This window comes from Microcaecilia unicolor, unplaced genomic scaffold, assembly GCF_901765095.1.
Source record: "Microcaecilia unicolor unplaced genomic scaffold, aMicUni1.1, whole genome shotgun sequence".
NCBI lineage: Eukaryota > Metazoa > Chordata > Amphibia > Gymnophiona > Siphonopidae > Microcaecilia > Microcaecilia unicolor.
The window spans coordinates 58,311-84,397 of record NW_021963522.1 but is presented as its reverse complement, the minus strand read 5'-3'; the positions used below and the strand labels follow the sequence as shown (position 1 = coordinate 84,397).

The 26,087-nt window shown below is 39.7% G+C and overlaps 1 long non-coding RNA gene across 1 annotated transcript; it reads left to right on the top strand.

Moving 5' to 3' along the window:
* The first annotated feature begins 4,569 nt into the window (after nt 1–4,569).
* On the top strand, nt 4,570–24,192 carry LOC115459395. Its single transcript, XR_003940263.1, has 3 exons — nt 4,570–4,625; nt 13,870–13,923; nt 24,182–24,192. It is a non-coding gene; the product is annotated as an uncharacterized LOC115459395 (long non-coding RNA).
* Nucleotides 24,193–26,087: the final 1,895 nt, after the last annotated feature.

The window sequence follows — 26,087 nt, the reverse complement described above, 5'->3', positions numbered from 1 at the left end:
ACTGAACCCAAAGAGAAAAAGAAGGCAGGTGTTAGGTTTTATCTAGACTGTCTGACACCAGTTCCTCTTTCGCCTGTGTTTTCACAATAAGGCACCATGTCACAAGTTATATTTCTTTAAACTAGGCAAAGCAGCTTAGCAAGTTTTATTGTCTTTGTTCTGCATATTTTGAAATTGGAATCAGCATAGGTAGGAGCCGCTCCTGCCTATGCCGGTTCCAATCTCAAAATGGCTGCCGCAGCCTCCCATGGCAGTCTTGTGAGCTGCCGCAGGAAGTCGCAGCAGCCATTTTAATTACAAAACCAGCATGGACAGGAGCAAGCGGGGGTCGCTCCTGCCCCTAAGAGGCTGATAGACCACCAGGGCTTAAAAATTAGGCCCAGGGAGTGGGGAACTTGTGGTCACAGGGGAGTAGGGTGGTCGAGCTATGTTTGCAAGGGTGTGTACCAGTACCTTTTTGCCTACAAAAAAAATCCACTGGTTTTAGTCAGATAGATCAAATTGTAACAAAAATTTGAAGTATAACTAAAATATTGAAACAAATCTCATTCTTCAGTTTCTCTTCACTTGTATTTTCATAATAAAATCTAAAAGTAAGAGATCAGCCACTGCACAGTATTCCCATTAGTGAACAATTATTCTAGAGGTAAGATTTTATTGTAGTCTTTCAGTTCTGTATGTTTCCCATCATCACTAAGGTCATGAGTGTTAAGCTTATACATAGTTTCAAATAGAGTAGGAATGAAGTGTGATGACTACATAAAGAAATGAACCAAAAAAGCTTTTGTCAGAGAATTTTGGATTTTATGTATCTTATATTAAAGTAGAGGAGTAAAAATGTATGTGCATAATTTTCTCTGTGTAGACTCTGCAAGATTTTTAAAACATATAAGATTTCAGTTTAAAAATTACCCTAGGAAAATATGGGGTCAGTATTCAAAGTGATTTAACCAGGTGGGAGAACCTCCCACCTTAAATCGCTTGTGCCTGCCTATATGCTGTCTGATTAGCTCAGGGGTGGTCAATGGGCAGAGCCTGGACAGAGCTGGTATTTAACTGGCTAGCAGCAATATTCAGCCTTCTGTTAAGTGGATAAAGTTAAGACAGCAAAAAGGCTGACCTAGTTTTATCCAACAAGCTAACTTCACGCTGCTCTGAATATTGATCAGTATGCAGTTTACTTCCGGATGGCCATTGTAACTGGATATTAAGTGTCAGAACCTGAACTTGGCCTAGCATTGAAAATGCAGGCTCAGTTCAGCATGCAGTTGTCAGCAGTTTATAAAATTGCCGACTCTCAAAAGCTGAATATTGCCCTCCTGTGATAAAAGGGGCTCTTTCTGCTTGGGGGGGGGGGGGAGGGAGTGGGGGCTGTTGTTGTTTGAGGTGTTTTACTGGGCTCTAGCACCCAGTTTTAGCTGAACACGAGCAGCAAATTTTGACCACAAATTTGGATTTAGCTGAAACTAAAAAAAAAGTGTTGCCTTCTACTGGACAATCCCTGAAGCAGCTCTAAATCTCAACTTTCAATACAGAAAATAGTTATGCATTCCCCTTTTGAAATGGGGAACTTATGTGTATATTTTTGCCATGCCCACTTGATACATATAACCAGAAGCACAACAAGATTAGCATGAACATACCTAAATCTCCACTACCCAAGCAGCAAAGGACTCAAATATAAAATCAACATATGCATCCAGCTTTTCCTATTTAAGCACACAACTATGGAACACATTGTCAAAAATAGTAAAAACAACATATGACCAGCTAAATTTCTGGAAAGAACTAAAAACAGACTTGTTCAGAAAGGCATATCACACCGACCCAACATAAAAACCAGAGCACCTACAACACAACAAAACCAAAGATCGTAATGGACACACCCCAACTTTCCCTCTTCCCCTCTAAGTTCCCCCAGTGTATCTACCATATATGATCCCTATTCTACCACATTGTATTTGTTCATAACGGAACTGGCGAACGCTGTTACGGTACTATGTAAGCCACACTGAGCCTGAAAATAGGTGGGGAAATGTGGGATACAAATAAATAAATAAATAAGTCATTTTAGTGAAATTTAGGGGCCCTTTTACTAAAGTGCATTATGTTTTTGCACTTTAACTGTCAGTGTTAAAGTGAAGTAAGTGCAGGGAATGTGCCCAAGTTTATGCCCTGCATTTAGTGCACAAAGCAAACACGTACTGCATGGGCACCACCATCCTGACCAGAACCCCCCAAATCTGTTCACCCTGATGTAGGCTAACCCAAAATCAAGTCCCTCCACCACCAACAGGAGATGCAAGGTAACAGCTCCCTCCTGCATCAAGTACCATTCCTTGCATTATGACTTCCAATATCAAGCAGCGCCTCACATTATAACCCTCCCATGACCACATCAGGAGCTCCCTCTCATCAATAAATCTCAAGTGTAGAAAATCCCTCCACAGCCAACTTTCCATTCCCCTTCCTCAGCAGGACTCCCATAATGTCCTATCCCAACCTATTACTTCAACCCCCAACAAGGACCCCACTAGGGGGATCCCTGGTATTCTAGAGACATGGATCGGGAGTTCTCTCCCTGCTGCAGAATCTTCCAGGACAGTTAAAAATGACCATACTTCATCAAGAAGTAGTTATATTTTTGTGAAAATGAACCCACAAAACATTTTACATGCCTGTTTTCCGAAATCACACATGCATGAGCTGCTTTGCTTATTTTAGCTCATGAATGCGGAATATAAGTAAACTTTCATGTATACTCTGCTAGAGTTTGCCACTGTGACGTACACTTTTTCGAAATAACTTTATAAAAGCGGGATTCACATGAGAAAATAATGCAAAACAAAAAGGTTTTGGTATTTTTCCACTTCTGGGGCAATTTGCATCTATTTACCACATGAAGTCCACTTTTGTAAAAGATTTATCACTTTAAGACATAATCCCCCAGATTCTATATAGCACACCTTAAGTTGCATGTGTAAATCTGGTAGTATTCTGGATTTGCAAGTGCAACTTAATAAGCTAACAAACAAATCAGTGCCGATAATTGCAAATTAACAAGCAATTATTGACATTAGCATTAATTAGAATTTACATGCACAACTGTCTAAGTGTATTCTGTAATGTGATATGCACAAATTCTAAGCTGCTTAGCTGAAAGGGGGTGTGGTCATGGACGTGGAATAGGTGGGCCATGGCTGTTTCTAAAATCTATGCGCATTGTTATAGAATACACCTGGTCTGCGCCTAATTTAGGTGTCGGCATTTAAACAAAATTTTACTTGGCATGACTGTCCATGACTAAATTTAGTCACGCGGACAGGCACTTGGCATATTCTATAAACCATGTGGAAATTTAGACATATTCTAAAAAGTACGCCTAAATTTAGGTATACTTTATAGAATATGCCTAGGCATATTTTGTTTCAGTGCCAATTTTATTTAGGTTTGGTGTATAGAATATAGCCAAATAGGGATGCAGACAGCTCAAACGGTTCATTTGACTTTCTTTTTCTGATTTTTGGGTGCTTTTTTCCTGTGTACTTCACATGTTAATAACTCTTTAAATACATGCATTTGAACTTTGTAACGTGGAAATTGATTGCATCACAATAACTCATAGGTAAATTACACATTAAATTCAATGTTGCACTCACTAGAATATTTAAGGTGCTTGATCAAACTGACACCTGTGTTTACAAAGGCGCGTTATAGACTCAGCGTTTTTAATGTGTGTTAAACGCTAATGCGCTTATAGGAATATATTGGAGTATTAGTGTTTAATATGCCTTAACTTTATAGGCACGTTAAAAATGCTAACGCGCCTTAGTAAACATACCCCTGAATGTTGCTCACGGATTTACATAAGTACATAAGTAATGCCACACTGGAAAAAGACCAAGGGTCCATCGAGCCCAGCATCCTGTCCACGACAGCGGCCAATCCAGGCCAAGGGCACCTGGCAAGCTTCCCAAACGTACAAACATTATATACATGTTATTCCCGGATTTGTGGATTTTTCCCAAGTCCATTTAGTAGCGGTTTATGGACTTGTCCTTTAGGAAACCGTCTAACCCCTTTTTAAACTCTGCCAAGCTAACCACCTTCACCACGTTCTCCGGCAACGAACTCCAGAGTTTAATTACGCTTTGGGTGAAGAAATATTTTCTCCGATTTGTTTTAAATTTACTACACTGTAGTTTCATTGCATGCCCCCTAGTCCTAGTATTTTTGGAAAGCGTGAACAGACGCTTCACATCCACCTGTTCCACTCCACTCATTATTTTATATACCTCTATCATGTCTCCCCTCAGCCGTTGCTCACAGAAATGTTTTTGTGTGTGTGTGTGTTAAATACAGAAATACTTTGCTAATACTGGTGCTCAAAAATTGTTGTTTTTTAAAACTTGTTGCTCGCTTGAAAAAATCTGCACACACCAGGCCACTCCTTAGAGGAAAAAATGGTGCACATCCTTAATATATCTGTTATATGCACAAATGGTATTATAGGAATAGTTTGAAACAATTTCCTTTACTAAATATTGTGTTTATGTTTACTTGGATTGTAGGGTAAACTCGGTGTCCCAGGCCTCCCAGGATATCCAGGAAGACAAGGACAAAAGGTACATTTATTCTAGATTGAGAAACCATACACTGTGAACATGTCATTTATCATCTGCTAGGGTCCTGTTTACTAAGCCGCGCTGTAGGCATGCATACTTTTTAGCACGCACTAATACTAGAGACACTCATAGGAAAATAATGGTTGTCTCTATTGTTAGCGTGCGCTAAACATTTAGTGCGCCTACAGCATGGCTTGGTGAACAGGACCTCTCATGTTTATCTAATACATACTGTATATAGGTCATTTTTAGCACGCTAACGCTAGAGACACTCATATATTCCTTTGGGTGTCTCTAGCATTAGTGTGTGCTAATTTTTAGCACGCGCTAAAACACTTTCGCACCTATAGTGTGGCTTAGTAAACAGGGCCCTTTATGTGTGACAAGACACACCAACAGGCTACTTCAGAAATATATTAAACGTTGTGTGGTATTATGCCTATTTCCATGTTACCAATTTAAAAAAATATATATTTTTGGCAGAGGAAGGAGAGACTGGTTCTTCCTCTCAAATAAACCTCACCTTCTTATTGTCCCTTTGCTCCACTTTGCTCAACTGTTTCCTCTCTTCTCCTCTATCCTCCTTTTCATGTTTTCTTCTCTCCTCTATATAATCTAATATCCATCCCACTGGTCTTCTTTCTGTCTTCCTGCCATCATATCCCTTCTCATGTCTTTTCCTCCTTCAGTCCACTTATAGACTGTCACTGATTGCTGTGAATTGTGGGGTAGCAGTAAGCAGGACTATTGCTCATAGTGTAGTGAGTTAACAGTCAACAGGTGCATGGGGAAGTGGAATGGTCCAGTTGAATTACTGGAATCTGAATGGATCAACAGAGTCAGTGACATCTTTGAGAGTCAACTAGAAAGGGATAAGGAAAGGTGACTTAAGGACATGAGAGAAGACTGGAGCCGAGTGCTAGGGCTGATGGTAGCCGATTGAGTGTTGAGGCATTTCCTGCAAGTTCAAGAACTGGGGTGGCAAAGGGGTAGCAACCCTTTTTTGGGGATGACACTTGCCACCCCTTGCCACCCTGTAATGACGCCTATGCTCTTCAGAAGAGAAAGAGACACTCAAATTCTACAAGGAAGCAATTTAAGTCACTGTCCATAGCACTGAATGACACCATCCTGTGGACACTTACTTGCAAAGTATATGCTGTCAAGCCAAAGCATACACACCTTATACCGGTAGGTATTTTATAAGAGGTCATTTGCACACACATGTGCCACATATGACTTTATAAAATTACCCCCAGTATGTTTAAACTTGAACCCACAGACATAAGCAGAGTAACTGTAGCCTCCATTTTTCATCTTGCTCCTAGGGGAAATCCATCCTTTTATTTATGTTGATGTCACTATTTACAATCCCCTTTTAGGGTGGTATCCATGGAGTTCTCCAAATAATTAAATTGGGGTTTAATAGAATCCTGGGCTTCAGAATTTAGGCTAAAATTAAATCAGAAAAAGACAAAATGTTTGGTAATATCAAGTCCGTTTGGCCATGATCCCTGCAGCAATTTTAGCAATGACTACATTACTTATCCCTAGGAAACCACTGTTAAAATATAAGGTTTTGTTGTTGATCGGCACTTATCCTTTGAATCTCAAGTGCCCCCTGTAGTTACTAAGGACCCATTTTACCAAGATGCGGCAAAAGGAGGCCAGCGCTGGTGTTGGCACAGGTTTTACATGTGCGCCAAGGCCCCCTTTTAGCACAGAGGGAGGGAGTGCTAAAAGCGATGCAATGTGGTGTGATTGGGACGGGGGGAGTGCCACCAAAGCAACTTGGCTCAGGGCACTACTATCCCTTGATCCAGCCCTGTGCATTGGCTTTCTATTAAGGCCAGGGTTCTTTTCAAACTCTGTCCTCTCATATTTCAGATTTTATATGGTATTGCCTCTGTTTATATGTTACCCCTTATTACTTTGCCTTCTCGCAATGCCACCTGTGGTGTGAGAGACTACCTGTGTCTTCATTTTCCTACCTATAAGAAAGTAGTCTGTAAGTCAATGTATTCTGCTATTTTTTTTTACCAAGGTACTAGGTTCTGGAATTTCTTTCTGAAATACATAAAATCCCAACATGCTTACTTAGTTTATGAAAGTTTTTGAAATCTTTCCTTTTTAAACAATTTCTATTAATTGATACTGATGCTAGCCCCCCCCCCCCCCAGCTTCATTCTCTCCTATATGCTTTATTATAGTTTTATATATATATATATATAGAATCTATATAATATTATATATATTATATATAATATATAGATATAGATTATGAAGGATTGTAGATTTTATTTAATATTTTTGTAATGACTCCTTGTAGCTTGTTAGCCACGTTGAACTCAAAATTGTTTGGGAAAATGTAGGATATAAATGTCATAAATAATAAATTAACTATGTACACTATGTCCCTCCTGTAGTGTCACTGTAGCACTTGATGACAGGTATAAGCTCGAAGGTTGATCTAATCTTTAGTATTTTATTTTTCCCACTATTTTTTTCTTGGAATTGTAAAAACAGTAGAATTCACACTCCAATAGCACATGAATCTCTCTTCTTCCTCAGGACTGATGGCATTTCTGGCTGGGATGTTTCTTAGAGTGTTTGCAAATATCATGATGCTCTGAAAAATGCCATTGACATTTCTTTTCTTGCTTCAAAATGATTGTACCATGAAAAGGTGACTTGTGCATAAATAGAATTTGTTTGGATTGATAATGAACAGCCAGAATTTGCTGAACACATAATAATCACAGTCCCTGGTTTTCTGTGGCAGCAGAGTGGTAAATTCTGTAGTATAGATTTTTTTTAATGATTCGGGAGCACATTTGCATATATTTTGTCTTTCTTACTATTCTTTTGGAAGATTTCTAAAAAAGAAAGCTTTAACAAACAGTTTTAACCCTTCTCATGTGTGCCTATTCTTCCCTTCTTCTTTCTTTCGCTTTTCATCCTTTCTATTTTCTGTTCATCCCTGTTTTCTTTCCTGTCTCCCCTTTCATTAATAGCAACTATTAAGAGATGCAATGATATGCACACCAGTGTGGTAGCAAGCAAAAAGCAGACCAATGATATAGGAGTGCTGGGCAAATTTATTAGTGCAAATACCCGACGTGGCCACATTTCACCCTATGGCTGCATCATGGGTTAGAAACTAATAAGAAACAGATAAAATATTAGTCAAAATGAAAATATTAACAAACAATATTAATAAAAATATATGCTAATTAAAATAAATAAAATATATCTAATTGATCATAATAAAAACATCAATAAATAACATTGAATGAAAAACCTAATTAGAATATGTACAAATTAAAACAATTATAAATGGAGACACAATAGGAACAAAAAACAATTAAATAAATATGGTCAATAATAACATGTTTAAATTATTATTGATCATATACATTTATTGTTTTTGGTTCCTATAATTTGGATATATTTCTAATTAGGTCTTTCATTCAATGTTATTTATTGATATTTTATTGTGATCAATTTGATGTATTTTATTTATTTTAATTTGCATATATTTTTATTAATATTGTTTGCTGATTTTATCATTTTGATTAATAGAATATTTTATCTGTTTCTTATTAGTTTCTAACCCCTGATGCATCCATAGTGAGAAACATGGTCACATCGAGTTTTGAACTAATAAATTTGCCCAGCACTCCTATATCTTTGATCTGCTTTTTGCTTGCTCCCCTCTCATTAATTACTTATTTTTCTTCCTCCCAAATTAACCTCACCTTCTTATTTTCCTTCATCTATCTTCTTCCTCCTTAACCAGTTTCTCCTTCACTTTGCTCCACTATTTCCTCTCTTCTCTCAGTCTATTTTGTCTCATTCTCCTCTATCCTTCTTTTCACTTCTTCTTTCTATCTTTCATCCCTTCTCTCTTCTATATAATCTAATACCTATCCCACTGGTCCTCTTTCTTTCTTCCTCCAATCATATCCCTTCTCTCGTCTCTTGTCTTTTCCTCCTTCAGCACACTTATAGACTGTCATTGATTGCTGTGAATTGTGGGATAGCAGAAAGCAGGACAATTGCTCATAGTGCAGTGAGAGGGTCCCTTTTACTAAGCCGTGTAAGCACTTAATTCATTCACTAGTCATTAGTCAACTTGATTATTGCAAAGCTCTTTATCAGGGAACCAAGGTTAAAGATCTCAAGCATCTTTAACTAATACAGAACAGTGCCATCAAACTTATTTGAGGACATAAGAAATATGATTATGTAACAACTCTTCTTAAAGCAGTCCACTGCATCACATACAAGATCTTACTACTTGTGCACAAGATCCATAACTCTGGTGAACCACTATTTTTTTCAGGACTCCTGACCTCCTATTGCCCAACCAGATCACTATGGTCCTCACAATAAATTATCTCATTGTCTCCTTGTTCCACAAAATTACTATGACACCACCCACTGTGGAATTTTCTCTGTTGAGGTCTCAAGTTGTGGAATAAACTCCCACAACACCTTAGATCTACATCATCCTTACAGCAATATAAAATGCCCCCTTTGAAATTTACTTTCAAAAAGGTAAGCATAGGAAGTCAAATATGTTAGTGTTTAACTTTAAAAAAGGAAGCTATGATAAAATGAGAAGAACGGTAACAAAAAAACTTAGAGGAGTGAATGAGAGGGTAAGAAACCTACAACATGTGTGGATGCTGTTCAAAAACACCACCCTGGAGGCCCAGGCCAAACATATTCCACGTATCAGAAAAGGAGGACGGAAACCAAACGACAGCTGGCGTGGTTAAAAAGTGAGGTAAAGGAGGCTATTGGAGCTAAAAAGGAATCCTTCAGAAATTGGAAGAAGGAACCGAATGAGGAAAATAAGAAGCGGCATAAGGAATGTCAGATGCAAAGCGCTGTTGTCAGGTCAGATGCAAAGCGCTGATAAGAAAGGCAAAGAGGTATTTTGAAAGAAAGATAGCGATAGAGGCAAAAACTGATAGTAAAACTTTTTTTAGATACATTAAAAGCAGGAAACGGCAAAAGAATCTTTTGGCCCGCTGGATGACCGGGGTGTAAAGGGGACGATCAAGGAAGACAAAGAAATAGCAGAAAAACTAAATGAGTTCTCTGCTTTGGTCTTCACCGAGGAAGATTTGGGTGGATACCGATGCTGGACAGGGTATTCGAAGCAGAAGAGTCAGAAAAACTTATTGAAATATCTGTAGATCTGGAAGACGTAATGGAGCAATTCTGCAAACTGAAGTGTAGCAAATCTCCTGACCGAATGGTATTCACCCTAGGGTACTGATAGAACTAAAAATGAGCTGGCAGAGCTACTGTTATTGATTTGTAATTTATCCTTAAAATCGAGCGTGGTACCGGAAGATTGGAGGGTGGCCAATGTAACGCCAATGTTTAAAAAAGGTTCCAGAGGAGACCCGGGAAATTATAGACCAATGAGTCTGGCGTCGGTGCCGGGCAAAATGGTAGTGACTATAATCAAGAACAAAATTACAGAGCACATTCAAAAGCATGGACTAATGGGACAAAGTCAACATGGATTTAGTGAAGGGAAGTCTTGCCTCACCAATCTGCTGCATTTCTTTGAAGGGGTAAACAAATATGTGGACAAAGGTGAGCCAGTTGATATTGTGTATCTAGATTTTCAGAAGGCGTTTGATAAGGTCCCTCATGAAAGACTACAGAGGAAATTAGAGGGACATGGGATCGGAGGTAGTGTCTTACTATGGATTAAAAACTGGTTGAAAGGAAACAGAGAGTAGGATTAAAAGGTCAATATTCACAATGGAGAAAGTTATTCAAAGTAGTCAAATCGCGGAAAGATTGTGAAAAACTACAAGAGGTCCTTACGAGACTGAGCGTCTAAATGGCAGATGACATTTAATGTGGACAACTGCAAAGTGATGCATGTGGGAAAGAGGAACCTGAACTATAACTACATCATGCAGGGTTCAGCGTTGGGAGTCACGGACCGAGAAAGGGATCTAGGTGTCATCATTGATGATACGTTGAAAACTTCTGCTCAATGTGCTGCGGCGGCTAGGAAAGCAAATAGAATGTTGGGTATCATTAGGAAAGGGATTGAAACAAAATAAGGATATTATTCTGCCATTGTATCGCTCCATAGTGTGACCGCAACTCGAGTATTGTGTTCAATTCGGATCGCCGCACCTCAAAAAAGACAAAGTGGAATTGGAAAAGGTGCAGAGAAGGGGGACCAAAGATGATACTGGGGATGGGACAACTAACCTATCAGGATAGGCTGAAGAGGCTGGGGCTCTTCAGCTTGGAGAAAAGGCGGCTGAGGGGAGATATGATAGAGGCCTATAAGATAATGAGTGCAATGCAATGGGTCGATGTGGAGCGTCTGTTTATGCTTTCCAAAAATACTAGGACAAGGGGCATGCGATGAAGCTGCAGTGTGGTCAATTTAAAACGAATCGGAGGAAATGTTTCTTCACTCAACGCGTGGTTAAACTCTGGAACTCGCTGACAGAGAAGATGGTTAAGGCGGTTTACTTAGCGGATTTGAAAAAAGAGTTGGACGGCTTCCTGGAGGAAAAAGCCATAAAATGTTATTGAATGGACAAGGGAATAATACAATATTTCTGGGATGGGTGGGACAAATTGCTTGTTCTTTCGGGTGCTGTCGGTGACAGGGTGCTGGGCTCGATGGACCCTTGGTCTGTCCCAGCATGGCGATGCTTATGTACTTATGTGTTTTCCCTCCCCTGCTTTCTAATGAACATTGTAGTTCCACCCCTCTTTCCCTGAATTTCTTTTCTCTGCTTGCTTTTTACCCTCTCTTCTATTTTCTTACTCTATATCAGATTGTAAGCCACTCAGATAGAGCTCTGATGGATAGGATAGAAAATTTCTGCATAAAGTTGAAACCTTGAAGCTTGGATTATTTCTGCCTCCTACAGGATTTGATACTCTGGGGGTGGGTCTGAAGGATTGAGGGGGAGAGGAGGCAGGGGAACTCCTGGGCTTGGGATGGATCTTGTTTTTAGGAAGGTGTAGAGAATGCCTTGAGGTTAATGGGACTTAGTGGGGGAAGGGGGACACCAATTTGTTTTCATTATCTCAGGCTCAGACTGGGGAGGAGGATCATACTGGGCCATCATCCCACCAGAGTTTTGAACCCTCTGGGTGATCTGACAGGGGGCAGTGGCTCCTGTAAACACATGTTCCTGCTGTACAAAGGGGCTGCAGAACAGGCACCAAAAATTATACCTATATCTAATTGAAATGTAGTTATTCTTTCTTCCTTTTTTTTTCTGAAAACAGGTCTGTAAACCATTTTTCATTGGCCTGTTTTTGTAAATGTCTTCATTCATGAGCTGTTTTACATGATTCTTTATTACAGCAGCTCATAAATGCAGAATTTAAATTGGCTTTCACATGTAGCAGAATACATTTGAAAGTTTACCACTCTGAAGAAGGCTGTTTCAAACTTACTTCACAAAAATGGGCTTTGTAGAAAAAAATAGCACAACATACTGCAATGTTATCATCTGTGCACATTTGTAGGTATTTTGTACTGTTCTCACATGAAGAGTACTTTTGCAGTGACAGCTCATTTTAGTATATCATCCTTGTTTTTTATCTTGATAATCCTGCTTGTGTGAGCATTATGTAGGCTATGGCTATATTACTAGTGTCAGTATTATTGTTACTAGAGTTTCTCATAAGTCTGTGGTTGAAATCATAATGCTTGAGTACTATTTTCATGGTAGTTTTGGAACTGGTTTCAGACTCTGTAAATTTGACCGTCATTCTCAAAACTCATAGCTGTTTTAGTTTGAAGAGGCTCAGATTTTTCACATTGCTTTGCCAATCTCTCCTTTTATCGACATTTTCTCTCATGCCACTAGAGAAACTTTATACAAAGAAAAGATCTGGAATCACTGAATAAAGTGAGAAAAATTCATCTATAGCATGAACTATTTGTCTTTTCATATGAGGCTAACATCCATTCCTTCTAATGTTCATTCACATATCTGCATGATGTGGAGTTCACCTTTTGCAAGGACAAACATTTACTTCTGGTAAACAGTTGATTATCATAGAACACTATCGCTCTGTGAAATTTTCCTCTTGCCTATGAGATAGTACTGTTTTAATTTAATGGAAAAGAAGATAGCTATATTTCTTACTGAAAAAGCAACTGATCTTTGGACTACTGTTGATATTATGTGTAGAGTGGGGATGGGGATGGTCTACTTTTAAGTATATCACTATTATCAAGATGTGAAGGTTATAGTCTTCTTGGAACACTGCCAGCAGCTAGTGACCCAGAAGGATCCCTTGAAAGTAATTAAATCTGTACCACTAATAACAATGCATTCATGAAACTGATCAATTTCTATCCCAAAGAAGCCCATTTACTACCTTGTCAATTAAGGCTGCTAAATGGACACATGTTGGGATTAGAAATACATTGCTATGAGCTCGCATGATAACATAATTGATTAAGTTGATAGCGATTTCTAGCATAGCAAACAAATATAGGAAATGGGGGTTTGCCAATAAATTATTTTAGTATTGAGTTTCATAATGATAATTGAAATATTAATCTCAAGTGTATATAAATGTGTTGATGTCTTTATTGCATTCAGGATCTGAAGTCTATGGTAAGCTATATTTCTGACACTAATAAGACCTGCATGATAAGTTAAAGCAGCAGTGGCGTTCCTGGGGGGGCTGACACCCGGGGCGGATCGCCGATGCGCCGCGCCCCCCCCCCGGCAAAAGAACCCCCCGTGTGCAGCGCGATCCCCCGGCGAAAGAACCCCCCCCCCCGAGTGCACGCCGCTGGGGGGGGGGGGGGTGCAGCACGTCTGCCGGCTCTTCGTTTTCATGCTCCCTTTGCCCCGGAACAGGAAGTAACCTGTTCCGGGGCAGAGGGAGCATGAAAACAAAGAGCCGGCAGGCGTGCGGCACCCCCCCACCGGCGTGCACCCGGGGCGGACCGCCCCCACCGCCCCCCCTTGGTACGCCACTGTAAAGCAGTAATCTATTAGTATGGAACAGTGCAGACACCATTATATCAAAGCTTGATTATCATTGTCTAGTATTATCTTATTTGGCTCATTATGTATGTCTTATTGTTACCTGCCTGGATAATATGAGTTATAAATATTTACAAAAATAAATATACATTTTGGTTATTTAGACCTAGATTCAGTGTTGTCATTAATGTCTATATAATTGTATATTTTGTTTATTTTCTTGTTAGGGTTCCATCGGTTTCCCTGGATTTGCAGGCTCTAATGGAGAGAAAGGAGCACGGGTACGATATCTTTTGCTAAAACATTAGAAATGTGGTTAAATCACAATGGAATTCTACTTTTGTTCTGTTTTGAACAACTCTATTTTATTATCACATCAAGGAAAGATGTGAAATTGTTCTTTGCTCCTCAGAGAGAGGTGGAACACACAAAGAAAAAAAAAAGTAACTAACTTGCTCTGTAGACAAGCAGGACAAATGCAAGCACAGTTTCTGGCGATGTTATCCAACATAGCCAGGGTGCCTAGAGCCGTCCTCCAGCTTGAATGATCTTTTATATTTTTCTTCAGTGAGTCTTTGCAGAGATTCCCATATTCCCCTCAGCAGCCCATGAAGATCCAATTTTCTCAATCCACTGGCTGGCCCTCCTCCCTTCCCTCACAGAGCAGACTTACCAGAGAATTGCTTTATTGGACAATAGTGCTCCACCAGTTTAAAGTGCTATCATTTTTACTTTCACTTAGTGGTTCTCAGTGGCCCCTTATGATGTCATCATTGCCAGTGATAATTACTCTATTTGCTGCATCTACCCCACCAGGTTTGGCTTTGGCTCTCTCTGGATAGCACCAGTTTTAGTGGTTTCAGCTGAGTCTGGTGAGCAGTTCTTCTCTTGGGACCAACAGTTGATTTCAAAATACTAGATTCTCAAACCTGGGGATGGTAGCTCCACCCCACTTTGCCTCATTTGGTACTAGGTCTACCTACAACTCACAAGGTGGCTTTCAAATCAGCTTCCTTTTCTTCAGAAAAAAAAAGGAGAAGCTGAGGCATACTTCTCAGAAAGATACCCTGTATACAGCAGGAGGAGAAGAAATCCATCACCAGTTCTTCAAAAAGCCACAGTCTTCCTCAGATAGCTTTTTATACAGGTACATCTACAACGCAGATAAGGACCATACTTGAGTCAGACGAGTGGTTCATCTAGCCCAGTATCCTGCTTCCAATAGTAGCCACTCCAGGTCACAAGTTCCTGGAAGAAACTCAAATCGTAGCTACATTAAAGAGTTGAAATGAGAGTTGAACCCAGGCCCTCTAGTTTGCTGTCCCCTGCTGTAATCATTAGATAACTCCATATGGATGATGCAGGTTCTGCAATGCCTATTCTTTCATCCCAACCCTCAGGGCCATACCACTCACAGGCAGCCTGACCAGTCAGCATTTATTCAGCTCCTGACATGGTTTACCCAAGACATGAGTGCCATTCTCCAGAGAAATCCTGCTAATATAAACAACTTCTACCTCTATACCTCAGCTTCAGGTTACTGAGGCTCAGTCAGCCATGGTTGAACCTTCACCACTAATAATCAAAAACAGCGAAGATGACACAAATGGTCAAAAGGATGAAAAAAAAAAAAAAGGGGGATAAAAAAGCAAAATATGTAGAAAAGTGGAAAACAAAAAAGGAAATAACAAAAATCAAAAATGAGAAAAAGACGACACAAGTAAGATAAAAAATGTGATTTATTAAGGTGATATGACTCGACACAGCTGTGTTTCGGCCCAACCGGCCTGCGTCAGGAGTCTGTTACACCATATATGTATTCTCTGGCAATATGAGTTCTTGTAAGATATTCAATAAAATTCAATTCAATAACACTCTGCCTTTAAAAAGGCTGTGTGCGTGATTAAACAACAATCGTTATAGAGAATACTGGTGCGGAAATGTATCTTCATCTCGTTGAACAAAGTATCGAAGCTACTAGCGAACGTAGTAGCTTCGATACTTTGTTCAACGAGATGAAGATACATTTTCCGCACCAATATTCTCTATAACGATTGTTGTTTAATCACGCACACAGCCTTTTTAAAGGCAGAGTGTTATTGAATTGAATTTTATTGAATATCTTACAAGAACTCATATTGCCAGAGAATACATATATGGTGTAACAGACTCCTGACGCAGGCCGGTTGGGCCGAAACACAGCTGTGTCGAGTCATATCACCTTAATAAATTCACATTTTTTATCTTACTTGTGTCGTCTTTTTCTCATTTTTGATTTTTGTTATTTCCTTTTTTTGTTTTCCACTTTTCTACATATTTTTGCATTTCTTTTTCTTGATTTCCTCGTTTCCGTTTTATATATATTTTTTTGTTGTTCTTCATTTTTTTGCTTTTTTTATCCCCCTTTTTTTTTTTTCGTCCTTTTGACCATTTGTGTCATCTTCGCTGTTTTTGATTATTGTTGTTGGTTGCGAAGACAGGTTTCTTCTGTATTTATTGAACCTTCACCACTTCCACATTTGCCCCTTTCCATCTTGATGCAATTGGTCATCAGACCTTTCCATTTCTCTCCATCAATAGGAAATCTTTGCCCTCCCTTTAATCTTGCTTTTTCTCATAACTGGGACCTTGTCCCAGCAGGTGAACTTTCTTAGTCCTTGTTCTGCCCTCTCACCAGTATGATCTTCAAGCAGCTTAAACCAGAGTATAGAGCATCACTATGAGAAGACTCAGAACTCTTGAACCAAATCTTTTTTAATGCAGTAATCAAATAAGGAAAACTAACTTGCAAACTGGGAGACTGTTTTTCCACTAGCTCCTTCTCCATGCAAGAGAGAAGCTGGAAGTAATTCAACAGCACTCTGAGTAATGGTGCTGTTTATACTTTTACACTGGTAAAATCTTGATAGCATCACAGTAGCTTAAAGGGGGTCACATAGCACAGTACATCATAGGCAGTTTCAGTTCACAGTGGAGAAATGTGGCAAAATAACTCTTACAGACCCGATGGGGAGAGAAGGGGGAGCAACTAGCCCAGCATGCACAGAGAACAAGGCAAGCCAATAGAAAGAGTCCCATAATACACATGAAGCTGGACATATGCTCTGAAAGAGCCTATTACAGGGAACTACAGGATTGCAGGGATTTGTAGTTCAAGGGCATAACCCATTTCCCTACCTCCAAGCAAATGAGGGCAGAGCAGTCCTGAAGGCCCACATTCTATAAATCATGCTAAAAAATGGGCATCAGAAAAGATTGGCGCTAAATAAGATTTTATAAAGGGCATATACCCTTTACAGAATAATGCTTAGCGTCAATTCCCATGACCTAACTTTGCGCATCAGACTTATGCCTGCTGAAGCCTGGTGTAAATGCTGGAGTTAAAGTTAAGTGTGCTGACCCATTATTCTGTATCAAAATGTGCAACTTTTCAGAATGCCTTATACACACCAATGCCCCTTCCCATGCCCCATCCCCTTTTGATTTGCTCGCTATGGGATTTGGGCACCAAGGGTTATAGAATAGCGTGCAGCCAGATGTGAGCACAAATCCTAATTGGTGAGAATTTATACCAATATTATTTATTTATTTATTTACTAGTAAGAAAGGCCTGTTTCCAAAACAAATGAAACAGGCACTAGCATGTGTTTAGATAACACCTGGTTAAATTCACTGAAGAAACCTATTCACTTCCCTTGACCCTACAAAATATTCTCTGCCCTGCTTGACACCATCACCTCTGGCCTGAACCTTTGCCACATCTTACCCTCTGCCATTCAACCCCAACCTTAAGAAAAACATGAATTCAGCACCATCTCTTAGTCCCCTTCCCTGACTCTACATTCACTCCCTTTCAATCCTCCCTCTCAGTCCCACCATTGACTCATTCTCTCAACTCCTTTTCACTGTTCCAGTCAATCACTATCTGTTTTTAATCCCCCACACTCTATTCCCAACACCACTTGCTCAACCTCCTCTCCCTGTTGCTACCACCCACTCTAGTTTCCCTCCTCATCCCCAGAAAATATTAGTTCCTTCAACAAATATGGGTTAATCTAATAGAAAGTATCAGTGTCAGGAGCTTCTCTGGTTAAAGAGAAACTTCTCATCATGTGCATCACTGAAATCTCTGAGATTGGAGGGAAATAAATTCAAGGGGTGAGTATAAGAAACGTATCTTTAGTGATATATTGCACTTCATCATCTGAAAGGCTTTGAGCATGTTGTCAATGAGTATAGTGCAGTGTGGTGCCTTGTTGTTACACAGAAAGTTTTGCACAACATTTTCATAGACTCCCATGCTGTCACGTCCCCTACCTCGGCATGAACGGAGTCCTTGAGTGATGCGGAGCTCCACGCCACCTTAGTCCGTGTTGCGCGTGCTCCGGCTTCAATAGGCAGTGCTGTGAGTTTGTTTTTCCAGTGCTCCCATGCCTTGGCTCGCTTCGCTTCAGCATGCGCCCGATTCAGCCTGGATGCCTCGCTCCGCCTCCCGTTCTCGCTGGGATTGGGTGCCCCACGGATGCCCCTGCGGCTCCTCTCCTTTCTCCCCACTTGGCATATCAGGTGCTCCCTTCCCTCCTGCCTGCCTCTTGCTCCTCTCCCATTGGTCGCCAGCTATTCCCTCCTCCTGCTCTCTATCCTATGGCAGCTCTTTGTTCCCTGTTAGGCTTCTACTGACGTCAGACGGCAACACTTATCTACTGATCTTTTTTCTGGGACCTCGCTTCGGCTTCTACTAAGTTTCATCATGTAGCAACAGGTTGGCGATGCCATTCATTCAGTGTCAGTGCTCTGCCCTCGACATCATCACGTTTGACACGTGGGCGGGGCAGACACTCATGGAGGAAAAGCGATCTCTGCCACTTCACTTTTAGAATGTGGGAAAGTGAGGCTTCATTAGAATATTGGAGGTGCGTTTTATATAGAAAGATTTATTTATCTATGTATTTGTTTGTTTATTTAGTTAGTTGTGACACATTTATCCCTTATTTTCCCAAAATAAGCTCAGGTTCAATGTGGCTTACATAACAAACATCAGTTAAAAGATTGCACAATTTTAGAAATATTGTCATCCGTGATATAGAACAGATAATTAGGTTACAGTAGCAAAATCTACAAGATTCAGTATTATGAGTTTTTATATACAGATTGGTTCTTTTCCTTATTGAAGGTCAAACTGAATAAATGTGTTTTCAAGAGTTTACAAAACAGCATCTAATCATTTGTATGTCTAAGTCGTTTGGTTAAGGAATTCCAGGTATTGGTACTTTGGTGAGTAAAGTTGGTAGTATGAATAGTTTTATAGATTAATTTCTTGCAACTGGGGACATGTAAGGTAAGGTAGTCTTACCAAAGTGGCATTTGACACTTATAGGCCATTTATTTGTACATTATTTTTACTTTTCTGCTACCATTCCAATCGTTTATTGAGCCACAAATATTGTAGAACAACACAGTGGCCCTTAGCTCTGGATTCACTAGAAAGTGTACTAGCATTTGCCCCACTGTCCTGGGGAGAAAGCAATGTTGCTTTACTTGTAACAGAGATTCTCTGTAGACAGCAGGGAAATGTAGCAACACTTTCCCTCCCCAATTTACTCCCTTAAAAAGAAAAAAAAAAGACTTTCAGAGTGGCTAGCTATCATTTTCTTTCTTTATATACATACACAAAGAGTCTCATATCGTTAGCTGTAGGACAACTAAATCTTCATAGGCTGCTTAGAGGACCCCAGGATTCTCTACACAGACTCAATGAAGGAAAAAAAAGAGAGATCAAGCTGGAGGGGGACTTTGGGCATTCTGGCTATATAGGATATCACTAGAAAGCATGCCGGCACTTCTCTACTGTCTACGGAGAACCTCTATTACAGGGTAAGCAACTTTGCAAAGCAGTTGGGTACAGATGCTAACTACAGTAGTGGATATATAATAATAATAATAATAATAATAATTAATAATAATAATAAGCAGACAAATTGTTTTTGAAAGTAACCAGCTAAGTTACCGCCCTTTTACGGAGACTCAGTAAGGACCAACACGGGCTTACCGCGCACTCTTTTGGGACTGCTGCAGGCCCAACATGGCTGCCAGTGGTAGTCCCACCCCAAGCATGCATCATTTCCAGGGGAAAAAGAAACCCCCAGGAAATGACTTACGCAGTGGTAATCCTGCAGTAATCGGGCATCGCCGCACGCTGTGCAGTTTACCGCTGGGTTAGCACGGAAGCCCTTATTGCCACTTCAGTGGGTGGTGGTAAGGGCTCCCTGTTGCATAGCCATGTGGTAAGAGTTCTCTTACTGCATTGCCATGTGGTGCTGTGGACTTCTTTACCCACTGCGGTAAAAGAGGCCCTGGCGAGCGGAAAGAAACAGTCCCTGCCACCAAAGCAGGTCCATTTTGCCCGCAGCTTGGTTAAAGGCCCCTAGGTAAACATACTAATCTTCAGTTTGGTCAATAAAATGGTCCCTTTCTGAGTTTGAAAATGTTCATTAACCTATGAAGAGACCATTTCCACCTAACAACATTGCTGGTTCCTTTTAATAAATTGCATCTTGACTGACTAACATAATATTCCCTAGTACACAAATATGCTGTTTCCAAAGATGGTAATAATAAACTCTGTAGATTGCATAGAATTTCATGGTGTCATTTTCCTTTCAAGCTCATCTAGATATGGCTCACTCTGCTATTTAGAATTGAAATAGCAGTTTGGAGATCATAAATGTTGATAGCTAAAATGGCAATTATAAATATGCATCATTTTCCTGTCAGTCAAGTTTATTTGGCAGTAAGAAACCAGCAATACATATTTACCATTTTGAACATTAAATTCACAGAGGTCAATTCAGTATACTGTGTAAATTGCATAACAGGCATTTACAACAAGCATCTGATTTAAAAAAAATTCCTGGACATTATGGGGGAGAGTCTATATATGGTGCCTGGAAAATCTGTGTGGAAATCATTTTCACCTAAGCGTATTCTATAAGATTTATGCGTAGTATATAGAGTATGCTTAGTTGATATCCCAGCGTCTAAAACTACACGCATCCATTTACACCAACAAAAACGTGGTGTAAATCCCTGCGCATAGATTTACGCAGACCTGGCCATATTCTATAACAATGAGCATAAACTTGGGAATGCCCATGAAACACCCATTTCCCCGCCCATAACCATGCCCCTTTTGGAGGTGTGCATTAGAATTTTGGCGCAATGAGTTACAGCATACGCTTAGCAAGTTATACACATAAAATCTAATTCTTTCCAATTAGTGCTCATTATTGCTTTAAGTGCTGTCAACAATGCTGATTGGCTTGTTAAGCCATTAAGCAACGTGCATTGTTAGAGAATTTGCTTAGATTTAGGCACGGAACACTAGGTGCTATATATAGAATGTGGCCCTATATGATTTACACTAGATTAGCTATATAGACTATATGGGATTAATATTCAGTAGGTGTTAACTTGGTTAGGAGAGGCTTTTGCCCAGATACCTCCCACTCATCAGGTTATGTTATATATTGCTTCTAGTCCGCAAATACCTGCATAGTTCTGTTCAGATCACAATAAAAATAGACTGGCAAAACAAAATCCAGGAAATTACATACTCCAAAGCAGTAGTAATCTGTTAATTAGACAAAAAATTACATTTCAATAGCACCCTTATAAGACCAGATTCTATATTTGGCACCAAAAAAATCAACTTGGATGGAAAACACGACTACGCGTATTCGGTAAACCATGCCTAACTTAGGTGCAGTTCATAGAATACATATAATGCCGTCCACATGACTAAAATGTAGGCACAGTCACTTACACCAATGAAACCTGGTGTAAATGCCCACACCTAACTTTAGGCGCAGAGGAGGAGATTCTGTATATGGTGCCTAAAAAATTGGTGCTGAAATTAGTGACGACTAAGTGTGTTCTATAATCAGCACCTAGATTTAGGCGCCAATTATATAATATGCTTAGTTGATATTTCAGCGCTGATATCTGCGCACATCCATTTATACCAACCAAACCTGGTATAAATCTCAGTGCTTAGATTTAGGCAGACTGGCCCATGTTCTATAACTTGGCACCTAAATTTTGGAATGCCCAGGAAACGCCCATTTCCCCCGCCCACATCCATGCCCTTTTTACCTCGGCACGTTAGAAGTTTGACACCACATCGTTACAGAATACACTTAGGGGTATGGTTACTAAGGCACATTAGCGTTTTTAACAATGCCTATAAGTTAAGGCACGTTAAACACTAATACAGTAATACATTCCTATAGGTGCGTTAGCATTTAATGCACTTTAAATGCTAACACCCTATAGCATGCTTTTGTAAATACAGGCATTAGTGAGTTGTGCGCCTAAATTCTAATCAGTGCTAATTAATGCTCATTATTGCTTGTTAAGTGCTGTTATCAACGCGCATTAGTTTGTTAAGCCAATTAAGTTATGCACGATGTTATAGAATCCATACTGATTTTGGTGCCTAAATCTAAGCGCACTATATAGAATCCAGGGGAGAACGGGTTATTCTATAACACTGCACGTAAGTGTTAGGAATGCCCATGACCCACCCATGCTTCTCCATGTCCATGTGCCCTTTTGAGATCTGCCCGGTAGAATTTATGCAGACTACTTTATAGAATACGTTTAGCGAGTAGTGCACATGAATTCTAATTAGTGACAATTAGTGCTGATAATTGCTTATCAGTGCTGATTGCTTGTTAAACCAATCGAGTTGTTGCACATCAGAATACGTTCAGATTTGTACGTGCAACTCAAGTCGCACTATATAGGATCCGGAGAATACGTGTGTTTCATTTGGTAAAAATTAGCCTAGCAACCTGTCCAAGGTCTTTCTTTGAAAACCTTCCTACATTAACAAATCAATAGGGGCTGTGACCTCTATCTCCTAGGGAACTTTGAGAAGATCACAAAATATAAGATTTTTGATGAAATAATTGATCAGATCCTCATGACTTACACTGTACAGTGGAGAAAACTATCTCCAAGGTTTCCCAATGCTTTTGTGACTATGGGGTGCACTAATGGACATTTAATTGCCATTCAACATGGTGAACAATAAAGTGCAATAATAAAGTACATAAATCTGGAAGGACAATTTCAGTGCCTTCCTAAAGGCCAAATATGATGATATTTTCTTAATCTCAGATGGTAGCCTTTTCTATTCTTCAATAGTCCGTTGTCAGAAAACCATCATTCCCATATTTTCCTATTAAAAACCTGACCTATTTGAAAAATGCCTCTTGTTACCATAATTTAATAAAATATAAATTATTATAGCATGAGGCATGTCCAGATATTTTGGTTTCCTCTGCAATCTTAAACTGTCCTTAACAAATGCAACATTGAGGCCTAAAGAGTTAATGATTTCCCTATTACAATTTTGAACATCTTTTGATCAAATTGTAAGGTGTCTCTTGAAATATGCACTTTTGTGATAAAACAACTTGACATCATATTTTCTATCCTAAAGTTTACATACTTGAAGACCAGAAAAATAGTGAATAATACAAGGACTCTAAAAGCATATTATTGTTATTATGAAATTTAAAAAAATGACAGATCCCTGCCCAACTGAAAAAAACAAAAAGTATTTATAGAAATTAATTGCTATCACTAAAATTCATAACGTCTCAATTTTGTTTGTATGTGCAATTGTATCACTTCAAATTTCAGTGAATCAGGAGTTCTGTAGTTGCTTCATAATGCAGGAGTTACAGTTATGGTTGGAAGTTGTGGACTGAGTAGTCAGAGTATTTGATTTTTCTCCATTGTTCTGTAATCCTGTTTAACCCGTTTCATGCAGATTATGTCATGCCTATTAAGCACAAATATCTTGAAAAGCTGTCAGGGTTTGTAGCATTCATGGATGAACAGGAATGTCTTTTGAAGCTTGGAAAACAAATGTAAATATTTCTTCTGTAACAAGATGAGTTTTGGCAGTTTCTAAACTTTTGCTCTGCCGTATTCAATTGTTTTTTATTTTTATTTTTACACTTCAATGAATAGCACATAAGCAATAACTCTATAAATTAGGTGTTTGGGGGGTTAAATTAGTGAATGTGTTGCAATCGTTAAATGTAAAGGAAAAGTCCATAGACCATTATAAATGGACTTAGGGAAAATCCAATATTTCTGGGATAAGCAGTATAAAATGTTTTGTACTTTTTTGGGTCTTGCCATGTATTTGTGACCTGGATTGGCCACTGTGAAACAGGATGCTGGGACATGATGGACCTTTGGTCTTCCCAGTATGGCAATACTTACGTAACTTATCAGTCTTGCATGGCTGAGTGCTTAACTGAAAATTCCAGGGAGACTATTTCACTGCTAAGGGCACCCTCTTGATTGTAATTTTAGTGCAATAAGCACAACAGACACAACAATCAAATGTAAAAAGAACATTTTGCCCATTTAGGGGTCTGCATGTTGTGGTATGAATTTAACATCATTGTTTCATTGTTGTATCCAATGTATTAAAAATGCATTTGAAAATGTATTTAACAGGGTGTGGCTGGTAATCAGGACCAAGGGGACAACGAGGACCGACGGTGTGTAACAAATCCATTTTTTATTACTGTTGACATTATTAGCATTTTTATTGCAACTACAATTATAGCATTTCCATTTTAGATTTAGTCTTCTGGGAAGTATGTGGGGACATATCAGTACATATGTCTTCTCCTCCCTCAAAGGGGAGGGGAAGACATCTTAATCTAGAATTAGCAAGTTAAATACTGTTAATAATACTTTTGGTTTGAACATATATTGTTCCCAGACTGTATCATGTTTACCACTGCCTATAGTTGGCTGGCATGATGGCAAATTGCCAACCAGTGTTTAAGCATGAATGACTATAATCTGCCATCAAGGTTGCTCTGGCCACCTTGTTAGGCAGACTGGATGGACCTTGTAGGTCATTTACTTGTGTTACTGTATAACATTCTTTCTTTTAATGAACCTTTCAGGGTCCACGTGGTTCTAGAGGAATAAGAGGTCCCACAGGAAGCCAGGTCCAAAGGTAATAATAAGTGACTGTGAATGTATTTCAATTTATTAAAAACTACTTCTGAAACATAATACCCTAGATTGCATATGATTATAGTCACTTAATCTACTGCTCTTTTCAGGGTACTGCAGGCAACGATGGTCCTTCTGGTCACCCGGTGAGCGTGTAAGTGAAAGATTATTTTCAGAATATTAAATATGTATTACCATTCATTATGTTGCCTATCCACCAACTACCTCATTCTATAACAGAGAGCCTAAAGAGCTATGGAGAAAATTCTCAAATGGTCACCTATAATTTGGGTTCCAGGATGATGAACGCTTAAGTAGATGGCTGGTGAAAATGCTTATACCCAACTGCTGGCAGTTAGGCACATAGGACCAGATTCTGTATATGGCGCTTAAAAAAATCTGCACAGAAAACATTTCCACCTAAGCATATTCTATAATCGGCGCCTAGAATTTAGGAGTGATATATAGAATACACTTTGTTGATATCCTAGTACCTAAAAATACCCGCATCCATTTACACCAGCAAGAACATGGCACAAATCTGGGCATGTAGATGAAGGCATAGAAGGCCATATTTCTATAAATTTTGATGTAAATGTAAATTTTTGAACGCCCACAGAATGCCCATTTTCTCTGCTTATAACAACATCCTTTTTTTCCTGCACACATTACATTTTAGGCACAGTGCATTACAGAACACACGTGGAGGGCCATAATTGAACGGGGCCGGCCATCTCTAAGGGCGGCCATCTCCGGGGACGGCCCCATAAAGTGGCATCTCTGACTGTATTATCATATCATTTTGATAATACGGTCGGGGCTGGTCAAATCTCAACATTTGTACCGGCCCTAGAGACCACCGGCATTAAAGATGGCTGCCATTGTTTTTCCCCGATAATGGAAACTCATGGTGGCCATCTCAAACCCGGCCAAATCCAAGGCACTTGGTCATGGGCGGAGCCAGCATTTGTAGTGCACTGGTCCCCCTCACATGCCAGGACACCAACCCAGCACCCTAGGGGGCACTGCAGTGGACTTCACAAATTGATCCCAGGTGCATAGCTCCCTTACCTTGGGTGCTGAGCCCCCCAAAACCCACTCCCCACAACTGTACACCACTACCATAGCCCTTAGGGATGAAGGGGAGGTACCTACATGTGGGTACAGTGAGTTTTGGGTGGGTTTTTGGAGGGCTCCCATTTACCACCACAAGTGTAACAGGTAGGGGGAGGATGGGCCTGGGTTCGCCTGCCTGAAGTGCACTGCACCCACTAAAAACTGCTCCAGGGACCTGCATACTGCTGTCATGGAGCTGGGTATGACATTTGAGGCTGGCATAGAGGCTGGCAAAAAAATGGTTTTTTATTTTTATTTTTGGGTGGGAGGAGGGTTG